This window comes from Haliotis cracherodii, unplaced genomic scaffold, assembly GCF_022045235.1.
Source record: "Haliotis cracherodii isolate W230 unplaced genomic scaffold, xgHalCrac1.p SCAF_1, whole genome shotgun sequence".
Classification (NCBI taxonomy): Eukaryota; Metazoa; Mollusca; class Gastropoda; order Lepetellida; family Haliotidae; genus Haliotis; species Haliotis cracherodii.
The window spans coordinates 88,169,766-88,184,768 of record NW_027266264.1 but is presented as its reverse complement, the minus strand read 5'-3'; the positions used below and the strand labels follow the sequence as shown (position 1 = coordinate 88,184,768).

At 43.2% G+C, this 15,003-nt stretch overlaps 1 pseudogene; it reads right to left on the bottom strand.

The window, feature by feature from the left end:
• Positions 1–652: 652 nt before the first annotated feature.
• LOC139458334 (uncharacterized) lies at positions 653–14,838 on the bottom strand (annotated as a pseudogene).
• Positions 14,839–15,003: the final 165 nt, after the last annotated feature.

Below are 15,003 nucleotides of genomic sequence, written 5' to 3'. Positions count from 1 at the left end.
TCAGGACGTAAAGTAGACGGCGTGTTGTAGGTAGGTGCAGGTGAGAGGGAGTTAGGGCGTACAGTAGACGGAGTGTTGTAGGTAGGTGTGGGTGAGGGGGTGTCAGGGCGTACAGTAGACGGCGTGTTGTAGGTAGGTGTGACTGAGGAGGTGTCAGGGCGTACAGTCGACGGTGTGTTGTTGGTAGTTGTGGGTGAGGGGATGTCAGGGCGTACAGTCGACGGTATGTTGTTGGTAGTTGTGGGTGAGGGGGAGTCAGGGCGTACAGTGGACGGTGTGTTGTTGGTAGTTGTGGGTGAGCGGGCATCAGGGCGTATAGTCGACGGTGTGTTGTTGGTAGGTGTGGGTGAGGGGGAGTCAGGGCTTACAGTGGACGGTGTGGTGTAGGTTGGTGTGGGTGAGGGGGAGTCAGGGCGTACAGTGGACGGTGTGGTGTAGGTTGGTGTGGGTGAGGGGGAGTAAGGGCGTACAGTGGACGGTGTGTTGTAGGTAGTTGTGGGTGAGGGGGAGTAAGGGCGTACAGTGGACGGTGTGGTGTAGGTTGGTGTGGGTGAGGGGGAGTCAGGGCGTACAGTGGACGGTGTGTTGTAAGTAAAGGTGTGTTGCAGGTAGGTAGGGATGCGTCAGGGGGAGGTGCGGTATTCTCTCTGTTTCAGGTAAAGACACACAAGCAGTGATGGGGTACCTCCACCGGAATGAACTCGCCTGTTGTGACCAGAACCCACGAGATACGATTTTCCTGGTGACACACACCGCCGACACTGCAGGTTTGACCTTCACTGAATAAAATACAGAATTAAATCATACCTCCATGTGACCCGTGGCACTCTTTGACAGATACCGGGATTTACTGCGTGTCATTAAATATAGCGAGTGGCACATAAAACAGACTGTATATGATGGAATCAATAAACATTATTATTTATTTAGTAACAAAATTCTCTATTCACCTGAAAACAGTATATTACACTCAAATACTACTTCTTTCTGACTATATTGTTGGTAAAATGTGTGAAGCCCATTTTTGGAGCCCCAAGCCGGGGTATTGCTAGAATATTGCTAAAAGCGGCGTAAAACTATATTCACGCCTTCATTCTGTCTAGATTGACACTGTGGTTTTCAGACTCAGACGTGTGAAATCAGACAAGTAAAATAGTGAAAATGCGACGTTTTCCTGTTAAAATAACATGCATATGTTTATGTCATCTCGTATCAGTATCTGCACGCCGTCAACTCACCTGGAACATGTGCCTATAAATAGTATCTGCACGCCGTCGACGGTGGATGTGACGTTGTATGTGCGGTGGTCCAGTAACCCCGTCACCGTCGTCGGCTGTATCAACTGCATGGTCCTGCACAACACAAAATCTACCTGCCCGTGAAGATGTCAAGGAACTCTAATGGTGTGATAGCATGATGATGTTATTGAATGACATTAACATCTTGATGTTGCTTTGTGAATGACCTGCATGCCTGGCTATGTTAACCAACTGGTCGGCTCGGAATTGTGTACTGTATATGAGTGGGGTATCTAACTTGGGTAGCACTATAAAATCGGCATTAGTCCGGTGCATGCAGTCACTATATATCTGCTTTGATCTCGAACACAACGTAAACCCGTTTTTACCTGACGTATAAATAGAAACAAGATGACTGGTCCACCAACTTGTAAGACCGAATTAAGGATTGCACTTCCGTAACAGTAGATACCTTTCCGCCCGTCGTAGAAGCGACAACTGAATTAATCGCAGCAAGATACGTAGGTAAGGTAGAACCCTTAAGCTTATGTAAGGACCGGAGTTGATGAAGGTATTAACAATTCCTTGTGGAGAAGCAGTAGCGATTTGGATGTTGAAATATCACTCGCGCGATAGAAAGCCTCAAAGGCATTCCTAGGGTCGTACAGGGCCTTGGTTGACGGTCTATGAGCTTCCGAAATGGTTTTGGCTACCTTTCTGGAATAACCCTTGGCAAAAAGGGATATCTGTAAATGCGCCAAACGCACAGATTGATGGGTTAGGTTAGGTTAGGTTAGGTTAGGTTAGGTTAGGTTAGGTTAGGTTAGGTTAGGTTAGGTTAGGTTAGGTTAGGTTAGGTTAGGTTAGGTTAGGTTAGGTTAGGTTAGGTTAGGTTAGGTTAGGTTAGGTTAGGTTAGGTTAGGTTAGGTTAGGTAAGGCTAGGCTAGGCTAGGCTAGGCTAGGCTAGGCTAGGCTAGGCTAGGCTAGGCTAGGCTAGGCTAGGGTTAGGGTTAGGGTTAGGGCTAGGGTTTTGGGTGACAAGTGAAGCAGCTGGGAGTGAAGTTGAACCAAAAGGTCTACCCATAGTGATAGATGTTGATATCTCCGGTCTGCGAGGATAAGAATGTTGTTCCAATAGGAACACTCTCAAATGCAGTGTGAGGCGACTGGTGGACACTATCTTCTGCAGGACACGGGGTCGGGTTGCGAAAAGATCGACGGGGCACAGAAACAACTGGCAAATCCACAAAAACATCACGGGATGGAGACGCCATTCAGTGGGAGACAGCAAAGGGAGTCGGCTATGATGTTGGAGACGCCGGATATGTGTCTTGCTCGAACTTGGATGTTGAGTGAGTCACTCAGATGACAGATATCGAGAGCTAGGGACAGTGGTGGCATCCATTTGCTGGAGCCCATCTTGTTTCTGTACCAGCCACGGACAGGTTGTCCGACTGCATCATCAGACTGGAAGCACGCTGTCAAAGTCACTGATTTGAACTCTAAGTTGTTGATGTGAAGATGGATTCGACAGACAACCGCCCTGCCACAGGTAGCTCTTGACAATGAACTCCCCAAACATTGGTCGAGCCGTTGATGAAGAGATGTAGAGTCGGGAGCAGAAGCCAGTAGACGAGGGTTATCTCTGTGTCGATGAACAGAGGAACTATCGTCAAGGAGAGGGATAGCAATCTGGGTAAGCAGTGTTATGGGAGTACCCGCACCATGTGGAAAGGAGTTCATGTTCTGAGGGCAATCATGCCTCAGGTTTGCGTAGGCTTTAAATAGTGCAGCGTTCCATGGAAAACTTCGGGGTTGATGATGTTAGTCATAATAACAAGACCAATGACGTAGGCGAGAGTAAAGTAATTGGAAGAAGAAGAGTGAGCAAAGTTAGACGAGTGTCTATTTGAATCAGTATAAAGCTTGTCCTCTGAATCTAAAGCGTCCCCCCGTGAGAGATGATGAGAAGATGACCGATTCCTGATCGCCGATCCTTGGAAGAATAACGCTCAGTGTGAGATCGTCGATCTCGAGCATAGCGTCGATCTGTCGAGGTTCATCGTACGTCGATCGCATGTCGATCCTTGGAGATTCGCTGATCCTTACAGGTGCGCTAATCTGGAGATGTAGGTTGTATCTTGGAGGTTTGTTGAACCTTAGAAGTACGTCGATCCGGGGATCCGTCACGATTCTTGGAGGTGTGGCGACTCGTGGTATAAAACCTATTGCAGGACACATTCAACCACATGTACCCCGAATGATACTGATACAACTTATAATGTACCCGGATGGATACTTCTACTATGAATTTATCTTGCCGACATGTTTTAATGTGAGATTCTTAGAGAATTAAAACAAATTAAACATTGAAAGAAAACTGCTGTTCAATTGAGCTCGTGCTGTGTCATGTGACTTTTGGAGAAAGCGGAATATAAGGGATCTATGTTTCTGCTCAGACATCCACGTGCGGCCTGTCTAACTCGTGGCGGGGTATAAGGGACTTATTCTCCCGCTGAGATATTTATTTCCCTTCAAGGCGGGATACATAGTATTTTATCAAGATCACGTGACCAATCAGATCTCATCACTCTTATATGGAAGTATGATAAAAGGTTATGACAGGGTTGTTTGACTCCAGTATTTCGTGGTCGTGAGGTAAAGATTTATCATAACATGGTGTCTAATCTACAATAGCATCCTAAATTGAGGAAAATATCTCCGTCACCTCCGTTATTCGATGAGAGTAACACTCGACACATGGAATATCCTATTTATTATCTACTTTTGAGTAGTCTACTGGAAAACACACAGGGTGTGACACCCCTTGTATTTGTGACTAAAAACGTAATTTCGTCTTTGCAAATCTTAAAATATATAAACAAAAGTATTCTGTATCATACATATAGATATGATTATCTTTAGCAAAAGAAAATATATATGAAAACTACAGCGAAAGTGAAAGAATACACACTGGTCAAGTAACAAAAATGGACTTTGCAAAACGAACAGCTTCGATTTACGAGTTAAATTGGAAATTTACTGTTTATAACTAAACATTGTCAAGAGAATAGCAACCGGCATGAAGTGATATTAACTCCATAAATGGCCATCTGCCATCATATTGCCTTGTCAATGTGGAACTTCCGTAAACATGAAGTCAACAGTTTGTTTACGGGCCAGACACTTTCGATAAAGGGAGACAATTTGAGGGGAGGTAACTCTTGTACGACAATATTTCTGTCAAAGTGTTTTGTTCACTGCAATGACAATATCACTTTTCTCAACTGTGGAAAACTCATACTGAAGTATGTAACATTTCTTCACATATTATTGCTCGTTATATTTACATTGCTGTCAGATTTATGTCCTCATATGGTAGTAACGCTTCTTACCCATGGTGTGGGTCGTGGCTGGTTGAATGTGGAGAAGGAAGCTACACAGTGTATATGTTTCCAATCAGGCTATGAATTTACAGTATGTGTAAACCATGGTGTTATGAGATAATATTTGTAAGTATTGTCAACTCAGGAATAAATAAAAAGCCATGACATATTGGATATAATTTATAGCATATTACCCACCTATAAAATGATATAAAATGAAACTTTGCACCACTCTGCAAAAACCTTATCAGTAATGACACGCAATAGATGACATTTTCAGGGAATGTACACATCATTCGACTATGCATGTTTCCTGTAATGCATATAATCAAATATGTCCTTGAAAGCAAATACTATTAATATCATTATGTCCTCACCACAATGTAAGCCCATACCCCTACGAATTGTGCGGAAATATGCATATATTAAATATTCAATCCAACTAAATTATGCAAATTCCTATAGTCACCACTGACATCACAACTTAGTATATTCGACAGTGAAATCCCCACTTCCTATAGCGGCCACCTACATCCCTGAGTGGGTGAATCGGTTGAACAGTATGTCACTTGAATGATGGAGGAAAACCCATTTGTCTAGGGCGTACAAGTTGTCGGCGTTTACCACAATGTGGTATTAGTTCAAGCAGATAACCACCGCTGATAGTACAGAAAGTATATATAGGGTTCACGATAAACTCAATAACGATTAGAACTAGAGACTGCTGTTGGAATGTGTATGACAAGCCTCGCGGGAAGCTTAAGGCTACAGACTCATTGATGTCCTGTGTATGACTGCTCTATGCACGGGGAGCTTAAGACTACAGACTAATGGATGTCATGCGTATGACTGCTCTATGCACGGGGAGCTTAAGGCTTCAGACTCATCTATGTCATGTGAATGACTGCTCTATGCACGGGGAGCTCAAGGCTGCAGACTCATCTATGTTATGTGTACGACTGCTCTATGCATGGGAAGCTCAAGGCTACAGACTCATCTATGTTATGTGTATGACTGCTCTATGCACGGGTACCATAGGGCTACAGACTCATTCATGTCATGTGAATGAATGCTCTATGCACGGGGAGCTCAAGGCTACAGACTCATTGATGTCATGCGTATGACTGCTCTATGCACGGGAAGCTTAAGGCTACAGACTCATCTATGTTATGTGAATGACTGCTCTATGCACGGGAAGCGCAAGGCTGCAGACTCATCTATGTTATGTGTATGACTGCTCTATGCACGGGTACCATAGGGCTACAGACTCATTCATGTCATGTGAATGAATGCTCTATGCACGGGGAGCTCAAGGCTACAGACTCATTGATGTCATGCGTATGACTGCTCTATGCACGGGAAGCTTAAGGCTACAGACTCATCTATGTTATGTGTATGACTGCTCTATGCACGGGGAGTTCAAGGCTGCAGACTCATTGATGTCATGTGTATGACTGCTCTATGCACGGGTACCATAGGACTACAAAGAAACACGTCCTGGTGTGGATACTTGTGTATCTCCCATGTTGTGTATGTCTGGCCTTTCTTATAATTAACCTAGTCTACTCAGAGACCAAGATGGTAATTTGGATATTTTTAAGGCGTGTACAAGGACTCAAAGACTCATCACTTACATCTGGCAGCAGGTGTAGGTGTCTGTTGTTCCGCATGCACTGGCTGCCCGTACGTTAAGCGTCTCTGAACTCCCACAAGGCACAACCGCAGACACACGTGTCTTGGAGGAGTCTAGTCTCTAAAGGGGCAGGTTTCCCTGAAGTACCTTGGTCTGAAAAGTCTCAATCTGTTCGTCTGTCCAGAACAGCCTTGAAAAGTCAATACTCCCTGGCTCAGTCCCTACTGTTTGGACCATTTTGCTGCATGCTTTGACCACAAATGTATTCAACCACACAACGACGTCTGTCAACAGTCCTTGGGGCCAAGCTCAGTAACCAAATGATGTGCAACCGTGTAACCAAGTGATGTGGTGTGCTGTAGCCAAGTGATGTGGAGCGTTGTAGCCAAGTGATGTGGAGCGTTGTAGCCAAGTGATGTGGAGCGTTGTAGCCAAGTGATGTGGAGCGTTGTAGCCAAGTGATGTGGAGCGTTGTAGCCAAGTAAAGTGGAGCGTTGTAGCCAAGTGATGTGGAGCGTTATAGCCAAGTAAAGTGGAGCGTTGTAGCCAAGTGATGTGGAGCGTTGTAGCCAAGTGATGTGGAGCGTTGTAGCCAAGTGATGTGGAGCGTGGTAGCCAAGTGATGTGGAGCGTTGTAACCAAGTGATGTGGAGTGTTGTAGCCAAGTGATGTTTACCGTTGTAGCCAAGTGATGTGCAGCCGTGTAACCAAGTGATGTGGAGCCTTGTAGCCAAGTGATGTGCAGCCGTGTAGCCAAGTAATTTACAGTCGTGTAGCCAGGTGATGTGTAGCCATGTAGCCAAGTGATGTGCAGCCGTGTAGCCAAGTGATGTGCAGCCGTGTAGCCAAGTGATGTGCAGCCGTGTAGTCAGGTGATGTGCAGCCGTGTAGTCAGGTGATGTGTAGCCGTGTAGCCAGGTGATGTGCAGCCGTGTAGTCAGGTGATGTGGAGCCGTGTAGCCAAGTGATGTGCAGCCGTGTAGCCAAGTGATGTGCAGCCGTGTAGCCAAGTGATGTGCAGCCGTGTAGTCAGGTGATGTGGAGCCTTGTAGCCAGGTGATGTGCAGCCGTGTAGCCAAGTGATGTGCAGCCGTGTAGCCAAGTGATGTGCAGCCGTGTAGTCAGGTGATGTGGAGCCTTGTAGCCAGGTGATGTGCAGCCGTGTAGCCAAGTGATGTGCAGCCGTGTAGCCAAGTGATGTGCAGCCGTGTAGCCAAGTGATGTGCAGCCGTGTAGTCAGGTGATGTGGAGCCGTGTAGCCAAGTGATGTGCAGCCGTGTAGCCAAGTGATGTGCAGCCGTGTAGCCAAGTGATGTGGAGCCGTGTAGCCAAGTGATGTGCAGCCGTGTAGTCAGGTGATGTGGAGCCGTGGAGCCAAGTGATGTGCAGCCGTGTAGCCAAATGATGTGCAGCCGTGTAACCAGGTGATGTGGAGCCGTGTAGCCAGGTGATGCAGACCCTCCTTCTAAACTGGAGATTCAACCTTTTGATATTGGTTGAATTGCTGTGGCTTCAACATGAATCATGCAGATAAATATTCCAACGGTGTCGGTTGCCGTATAGATCCAGTGCATGCAGCTTTAGTGGCCGTCTTGTTGTAAAGGACAAACCTAAATATACACATCCTGAATAGCATATCTCTGATGGGAATATTTATATAGAGAACCGTTGGCGCGAAATGCCTTAAGGCACCTCCCGTCAACCCCCACAAACACCACGACATGCCAGCACAGAAAGAGTCGAGGACAGGACACCCAGCAGAAGAATACATGTAGCATACATAAGTAATACGCAATCAGCGACTTCAGCATGTTTGGATGCAAACTATTGTACAATACATATATGTATATGAACTTATTGTATAGTAAGTATATACTTGGTATCTGTCGAGATACGCCAACGGGTAATTAAAGTATGCTGCGTCAGACGTCGTGCCAGATGCGAGCTAATGGATGTATGATCAGTTTTCACAAGGAAGCCCACGTCGTAACAGGGACCTAAAACGTTGCCATCGCCCACTCACGCCAACGTCGATGTATGTTCAAAGCAGCAGCTGGCAACTCTGTGTAACTTGTAACGACATTGAGTCAGTGAATTTGTGCGCCAGAGGACGCCCGACCTATCATAGATTACCTTGCATATTATTGACATATGGTATCTCAGAGGCCACTCAGACTAGCCTAGATTATGATGCATATTACTGCCATATATTGTCTTAGAGGACACCCGGTATAGCCCAGATTATCTAGATTCTGCCATGGCAGAGTCCGATAGGAACCGCTGTCCATCTTTAAACTTACATTTACGTCACTGATTACAGAAGGACTCTGACAATGACTTGACCCATATATCATATGGTAGCTATTACTTTCGAATGTTGGAGAAATAAAAATTATTTAACGACACCTGCGATTACACTACCACCAGAAATACAGCTTACTGTAGTGTTGGAACTATCTTGACGTTACCACTGGAAATGTAGTGATGAAACAATCTTTACACAATCCCCTAGAAATACAGCTAAGTGTAGTGATGAAACTATTCATGAGGTACACAAGTAGCGACAGTAGATCGGCGTACTATCTGCTACAATACACAAGCAGGACAGTGGCACTGACGTCATACACAAGGGGGCGGGTCAACGCCGGGGGAAACATGTTGTCTCTCCAGATGGTGAGGAGATAGCAGATGGCGCCGGAAGTAACAGCATCACTTGCACTCCTCCAGCGATTCTGGACGGCTGGTGGGCGCCAAACACTCGAATGTACGCACACAACGTGTGAGAAAGTGACGATGCGTTGTTGTACAATTAGCTGTACGATTGTAAGTTCCCTTTCCCACTTAAGACTCGAGTCATCTGCTATATCACAAGTGTGGCCAACACACCATGTGAACATGCGGAACTTCCATGGATTCTCGTGTTCATATCTCTGCAAGAAAATGACCACACAAATGTGTAGCAAGTAATTCGAATATCAGACCCTCGAAGTTTTGTACAATACATACCCAACCCTACCTGAGATGTACCTCCTGTACGGTCTCAAAGATGCGCGTGTTAAAGGCAAACGTCAAAGAGACTGCTGTGTTTCTAAAGTTTCTCTGTTTCTTTGTTTGTTGTTTAACGCCCCACTCAGCAATGTTCCAGCTATGTGACGGTTGTCTGTAAATAATTGCGACTGGACCAGACAATCCAGTGATTGATATCATGGTCATCGATCCACTCAATTGGGATATGATGACACGCATCAACCAAGTCAGCGAGCCTACCACCCGATCCCGTTATTCACATCTTACGACAAGCATCGCCGCCTTTTACGACAAACAATGGTTGCTGAAGACCTATTCTACCCCGGATCCTCACGGGTCTTTTAATACAGCATCATTACCTGGTGACGTATCGTTGGTCAAAACCTAGATCAAGATAATGCACAATTCACTGACTAAGGATCACCCAAAGGACCGCCTCTTACGAAAAGCATGGTCGCCTTTTAAGGCAAGCCTGGGTTGCTGAAGTAAAATATGTACAGCAAAGCATGTGCAATCAAATATGTACAGTAAAGTATGTAAAGTAAAGTATTACAGCAAAGTATTACAGAAAAGTATGTACATTACAGAATGTACAGTAAAGTAAGTACAGTACAGTATGAACAGCAAAGTATGAACAGTGAAGTATGTACAGTGAAGTATGAACAGTAAAGTATTATAGTACAGTAAAGTATTAGAGTAAAGAGTGTACAGTGCAGTATATACAGATCAGTATGTACAGCGCAAAATGAACAGTGCAGTGTGTACAGTGAAGCATGTATATCACAGTATGAACAGTGAAGTATGTACAGTACAGTACGTACAGCAAAATATGTACAGTACAGTATGTACAGTGAAGTATAAACAGTACAGTATGTATAGTGAAGTATGTACAGTGAAGTATGCAAAGTGAAGTATGTACAGTGAAGTATGTACAATGAAGTAAGTACAGTGAAGTATGTACAGTGAAGTATGTACAATGAAGTAAGTACAATGAAGTATGTACAGTGAAGTAAGTACAATGAAGTATGTACAGTGAAGTATAAACAGTACAGTATGTATAGTGAAGTAGGTACAGTGAAGTATGTATAGTGAAGTATGTACAGTGAAGTATGTAAAGTGAAGTATGTACAGTGAAGTATGTACAATGAAGTATGTACAGTGAAGTATGTACAGTGAAGTATGTACAATGAAGTATGTACAATGAAGTAAGTACAGTGAAGTATGTACAGTGAAGTAAGTACAGTGCAGCATGTACAGTGAAGTATGTACAGTACAGCATTACAGTGACGTATTTACAGTGAAGTAAGTACAGTGAAGTTTGTACAGTACAGTATGTACAGTGAAGTATGTACAGTGAAGTATGTACAGTGAAGTAAGCACAGTGCAGCATGTACAGTGAAGTATGTACAGTACAGCATGTACAGTGGAGTATGTACAGTGCAGCATGTACAGTGAAGCTTGTACAGTGAAGTATGTACAGTGAAGTATGTACAGTGAAGTAAGCACAGTGCAGCATGTACAGTGAAGTATGTACAGTACAGCATGTACAGTGAAGTATGTACATTGAAGTTTGTACAGTGAAGTATGTACAGTGAAGTATGTACAATGAAGTATGTACAGTGAAGTTTGTACATTAGAGTATGTACATTGAAGTTTGTACAGTACAGTATGTACAGTGAAGTATGTACAGTGAAGTATGTACAGTGAAGTAAGCACAGTGCAGCATGTACAGTGAAGTATGTACAGTACAGCATGTACAGTGAAGTATGTACAGTGCAGCATGTACAGTGAAGCTTGTACAGTGAAGTATGTACAGTGAAGTATGTACAATGAAGTAAGCACAGTGCAGCATGTACAGTGAAGTATGTACAGTACAGCATGTACAATGAAGTATGTACATTGAAGTTTGTACAGTGAAGTATGTACAGTGAAGTATGTACAATGAAGTATGTACAGTGAAGTTTGTACAGTGAAGTATGTACAGTGAAGTATGTACAATGAAGTATGTACAGTGAAGTATGTACAGTGAAGTATGTACAGTGAAGTATGTACAGTGAAGTATGTACAGTGAAGTAAGCACAGTACAGCATGTACAGTGAAGTATGTACATTGAAGTTTGTACAGTGAAGTATGTACAGTGAAGTATGTACAGTGAAGTATGTACAGTGAAGTAAGCACAGTACAGCATGTACAGTGAAGTATGTACAATGAAGTATGTATAGTGAATTATGTACAGTGAAGTATGTACAGTGAAGTAAGCACAGTACAGCATGTACAGTGAAGTATGTACAATGAAGTATGTATAGTGAATTATGTACAGTGAAGTATGTACAGTGAAGTATGTACAGTGAAGTATGTACAGTGAAATATGTACAGTGAAGTATGTACAGTACAGCATGTACAGTGAAGTATGTACAGTGAAGTATGTACAGTGAAGTATGTACATTGAAGTTTGTACAGTGAAGTATGTACAGTGAAGTATGTACAGTGAAGTATGTACAGTGAAGTATGTACAGTGAAGTATGTACAGTGAAGTATGTACATTGAAGTTTGTACAGTACAGTATGTACAGTGAAGTATGTACAGTGAAGTATGTACAGTGAAGTAAGCACAGTGCAGCATGTACAGTGAAGTATGTACAATGAAGTATGTACAGTGAAGTATGTACAGTGAAGTATGTACAGTACAGCATGTACAGTGAAGTACGTACAGTGAAGTATGTACAGTGAAGTTTGTACATTACAGTATGTACAGTGAAGTATGTACAATGAAGTATGTACAGTGAAGTATGTACAGTGAAGTATGTACAGTACAGTATGTACAGTGAAGTATGTACAGTGAAGTAAGTACAGTGAAGTATGTACAGTGAAGTATGTACAGTGAAGTATGTACAGTGAAGTATGTACAGTGAAGTAAGTACAGTGCAGTATGTACAGTGAAGTATGTACAGTGAAGTATGTACAGTGAAGTATGTACAGTGAAGTATGTACAGTGAAGTATGTACTGCACAGTATGTACAGTACAGTATGCACAGTGAAGTATGTACAATGAAGTATGTACAATGAAGTATGTACAGCCCAGTATATACAGTGAAGTATGTACAGTGACAACAAGAACAGCTCTACTATCCCTATGTCAACAAGAACAGCTCTACAATCCCTATGATAACAAGAACAGCTCTACAATCCCTATGATAACAAGAACAGCTCTACAATCCCTATGACAACAAGAACAACTCTACAATCCCTGTGGTTATAAGACCACTCCCTTATCTCACAACATGGACCCGGGGATTGTCATATTATACTTCCTTGTTCCTGCTTGCACATATCGACCAACACATGCAGCCAGTGAGCGCTAAATATAGCATCAACACATACAGGGTACGACATGCACCACGGTGATCTAACAGTTAGACCCACAAACTCAACTACCTGGTAAATGCCGACCCACATTCACGGGGTGTGTTGCATGACGTGTATAAACGTCTAGACGATCTCCATATATTCTATGTGTTGCTTGACATGTATACACGTCTAGACGATCTCAATATATTCCATGTGTTGCTTGACATGTATACACGTCTAGACGATCTCCATATATTCCATATGTTGCTTGACATGTATACACGTCTAGACGATCTCCATATATTCCATGTTTTGCTTGACATGTATAAACGTCTAGACGATCTCCATATATTCTATGTGTTGCTTGACATGTATACACGTCTAGACAATCTCCATATATTCCATGTGTTGCTTGACATGTATAAACGTCTAGACGATCTCCATATATTCTATATGTTGCATGACATTTATAAACGTCTAGACGATCTCCATATATTCTATGTGTTCCATGACATGTATACACGTCTAGACGATCTCCATATATTCTATGTGTTGCTTGACATGTATACACGTCCAGACGATCTCCATATAGTCTATGTGTTCCATACCATGTATACACGTCTAGACAATCTCCATATATTCCATGTGTTGCTTGACATGTATTGCATCACGTGTATAAACGTCTAGACGATCTCCATATATTCTATGTGTTGCTTGACATGTATACACGTCTAGACGATCTCCATATATTCCATATGTTGCTTGACATGTATAAACGTCTAGACGATCTCCACATATTCTATGTGTTGCATGACATGTATAAACGTCCAGACGATCTCCATATATTCCATGTGTTCCATGACGTGTATTGCATCACGTGTATAAACGTCCAGACGATCTCCATATATTCTATGTGTTCCATGACATGTATAAACGTCCAGACGATCTCCATATATTCTATGTGTTGCATGACATGTATAAACGTCCAGACGATCTCCATATATTCTATGTGTTCCATGACATGTATACACGTCTAGACGATCTCCACATATTCTATGTGTTGCATGACATGTATAAACGTCCAGACGATCTCCATATATTCCATGTGTTCCATGACGTGTATTGCATCACGTGTATAAACGTCCAGACGATCTCCATATATTCTATGTGTTCCATGACATGTATAAACGTCCAGACGATCTCCATATATTCTATGTGTTGCATGACATGTATAAACGTCCAGACGATCTCCATATATTCTATGTGTTCCATGACATGTATAAACGTCCAGACGATCTCCATATATTCTATGTGTTCCATGACATGTATAAACGTCCAGACGATCTCCATATATTCTATGTGTTCCATGACATGTATACACGTCTAGACGATCTCCATATATTCTATGTGTTCCATGACATGTATAAACGTTCAGACGATCTCCATATATTCTATGTGTTCCATGACATGTATAAACGTCTAGACGATCTCCATATATTCTATGTGTTCCATGACATGTATAAACGTCCAGACGATCTCCATATATTCTATGTGTTCCATGACATGTATAAACGTCTAGCTAGACGATCTCCATATATTCCGTATGTTGCATGACGTGTATATACGTCCAGACGATCCCCATACATTCCATGTGTTGCATGACGTGTATAAACGTCCAGACGATCTCCATATATTCCACGTGTTGCATGACGTGTATAAACGTCTAGCAAGACGATCTCCATATATTCCATGTGTTGCATGACGTGTATAAACGTCTAGCAAGACGATCTCCATATATTCCATGTGTTGCATGACGTGTATAAACGTCTAGACGATCTCCATACATTCCATGTGTTGCTTGACATGTATATAGGTCTAGACGATCTCCATATATTCTATGTGTTGCATGACGTGTATAAACGTCTAGACGATATCAATATATTCCATGTGTTGCTTGACCTGTAAGGAGAACTTTTAAATCCCTGACAATAAGGTGAGATGAAATGGGGTTCACAAAAGCCCCAGCTTTCCCCCCCGCGAGTTACCACAAATCCGCCAGCTTGTTTCCCCATTACCCCAGCTAGTTACCCCCATCCGCTAGCTAGTTACCCCCATACCGCCAGCTACTTACCCCCATCCTCCCACCGCGAGTTACCCCCATCCCAGCAGCTAGTTACCCCCATCCGCCCAGCTCTTGTTACCGCCATTCCGCCAGCTAGTTACCCCCATCCCGCCAGCTTGTTACCCCCATCCCGCCAGCTAGTTACCCTTATCCCGCCAGCTTGTTACCCCCATCCCACCAGCTAGTTACCCTTATCCCGCCAGCTTGTTACCCCCATCCCACCAGCTAGTTACCCCTATCCCGCCAGCTT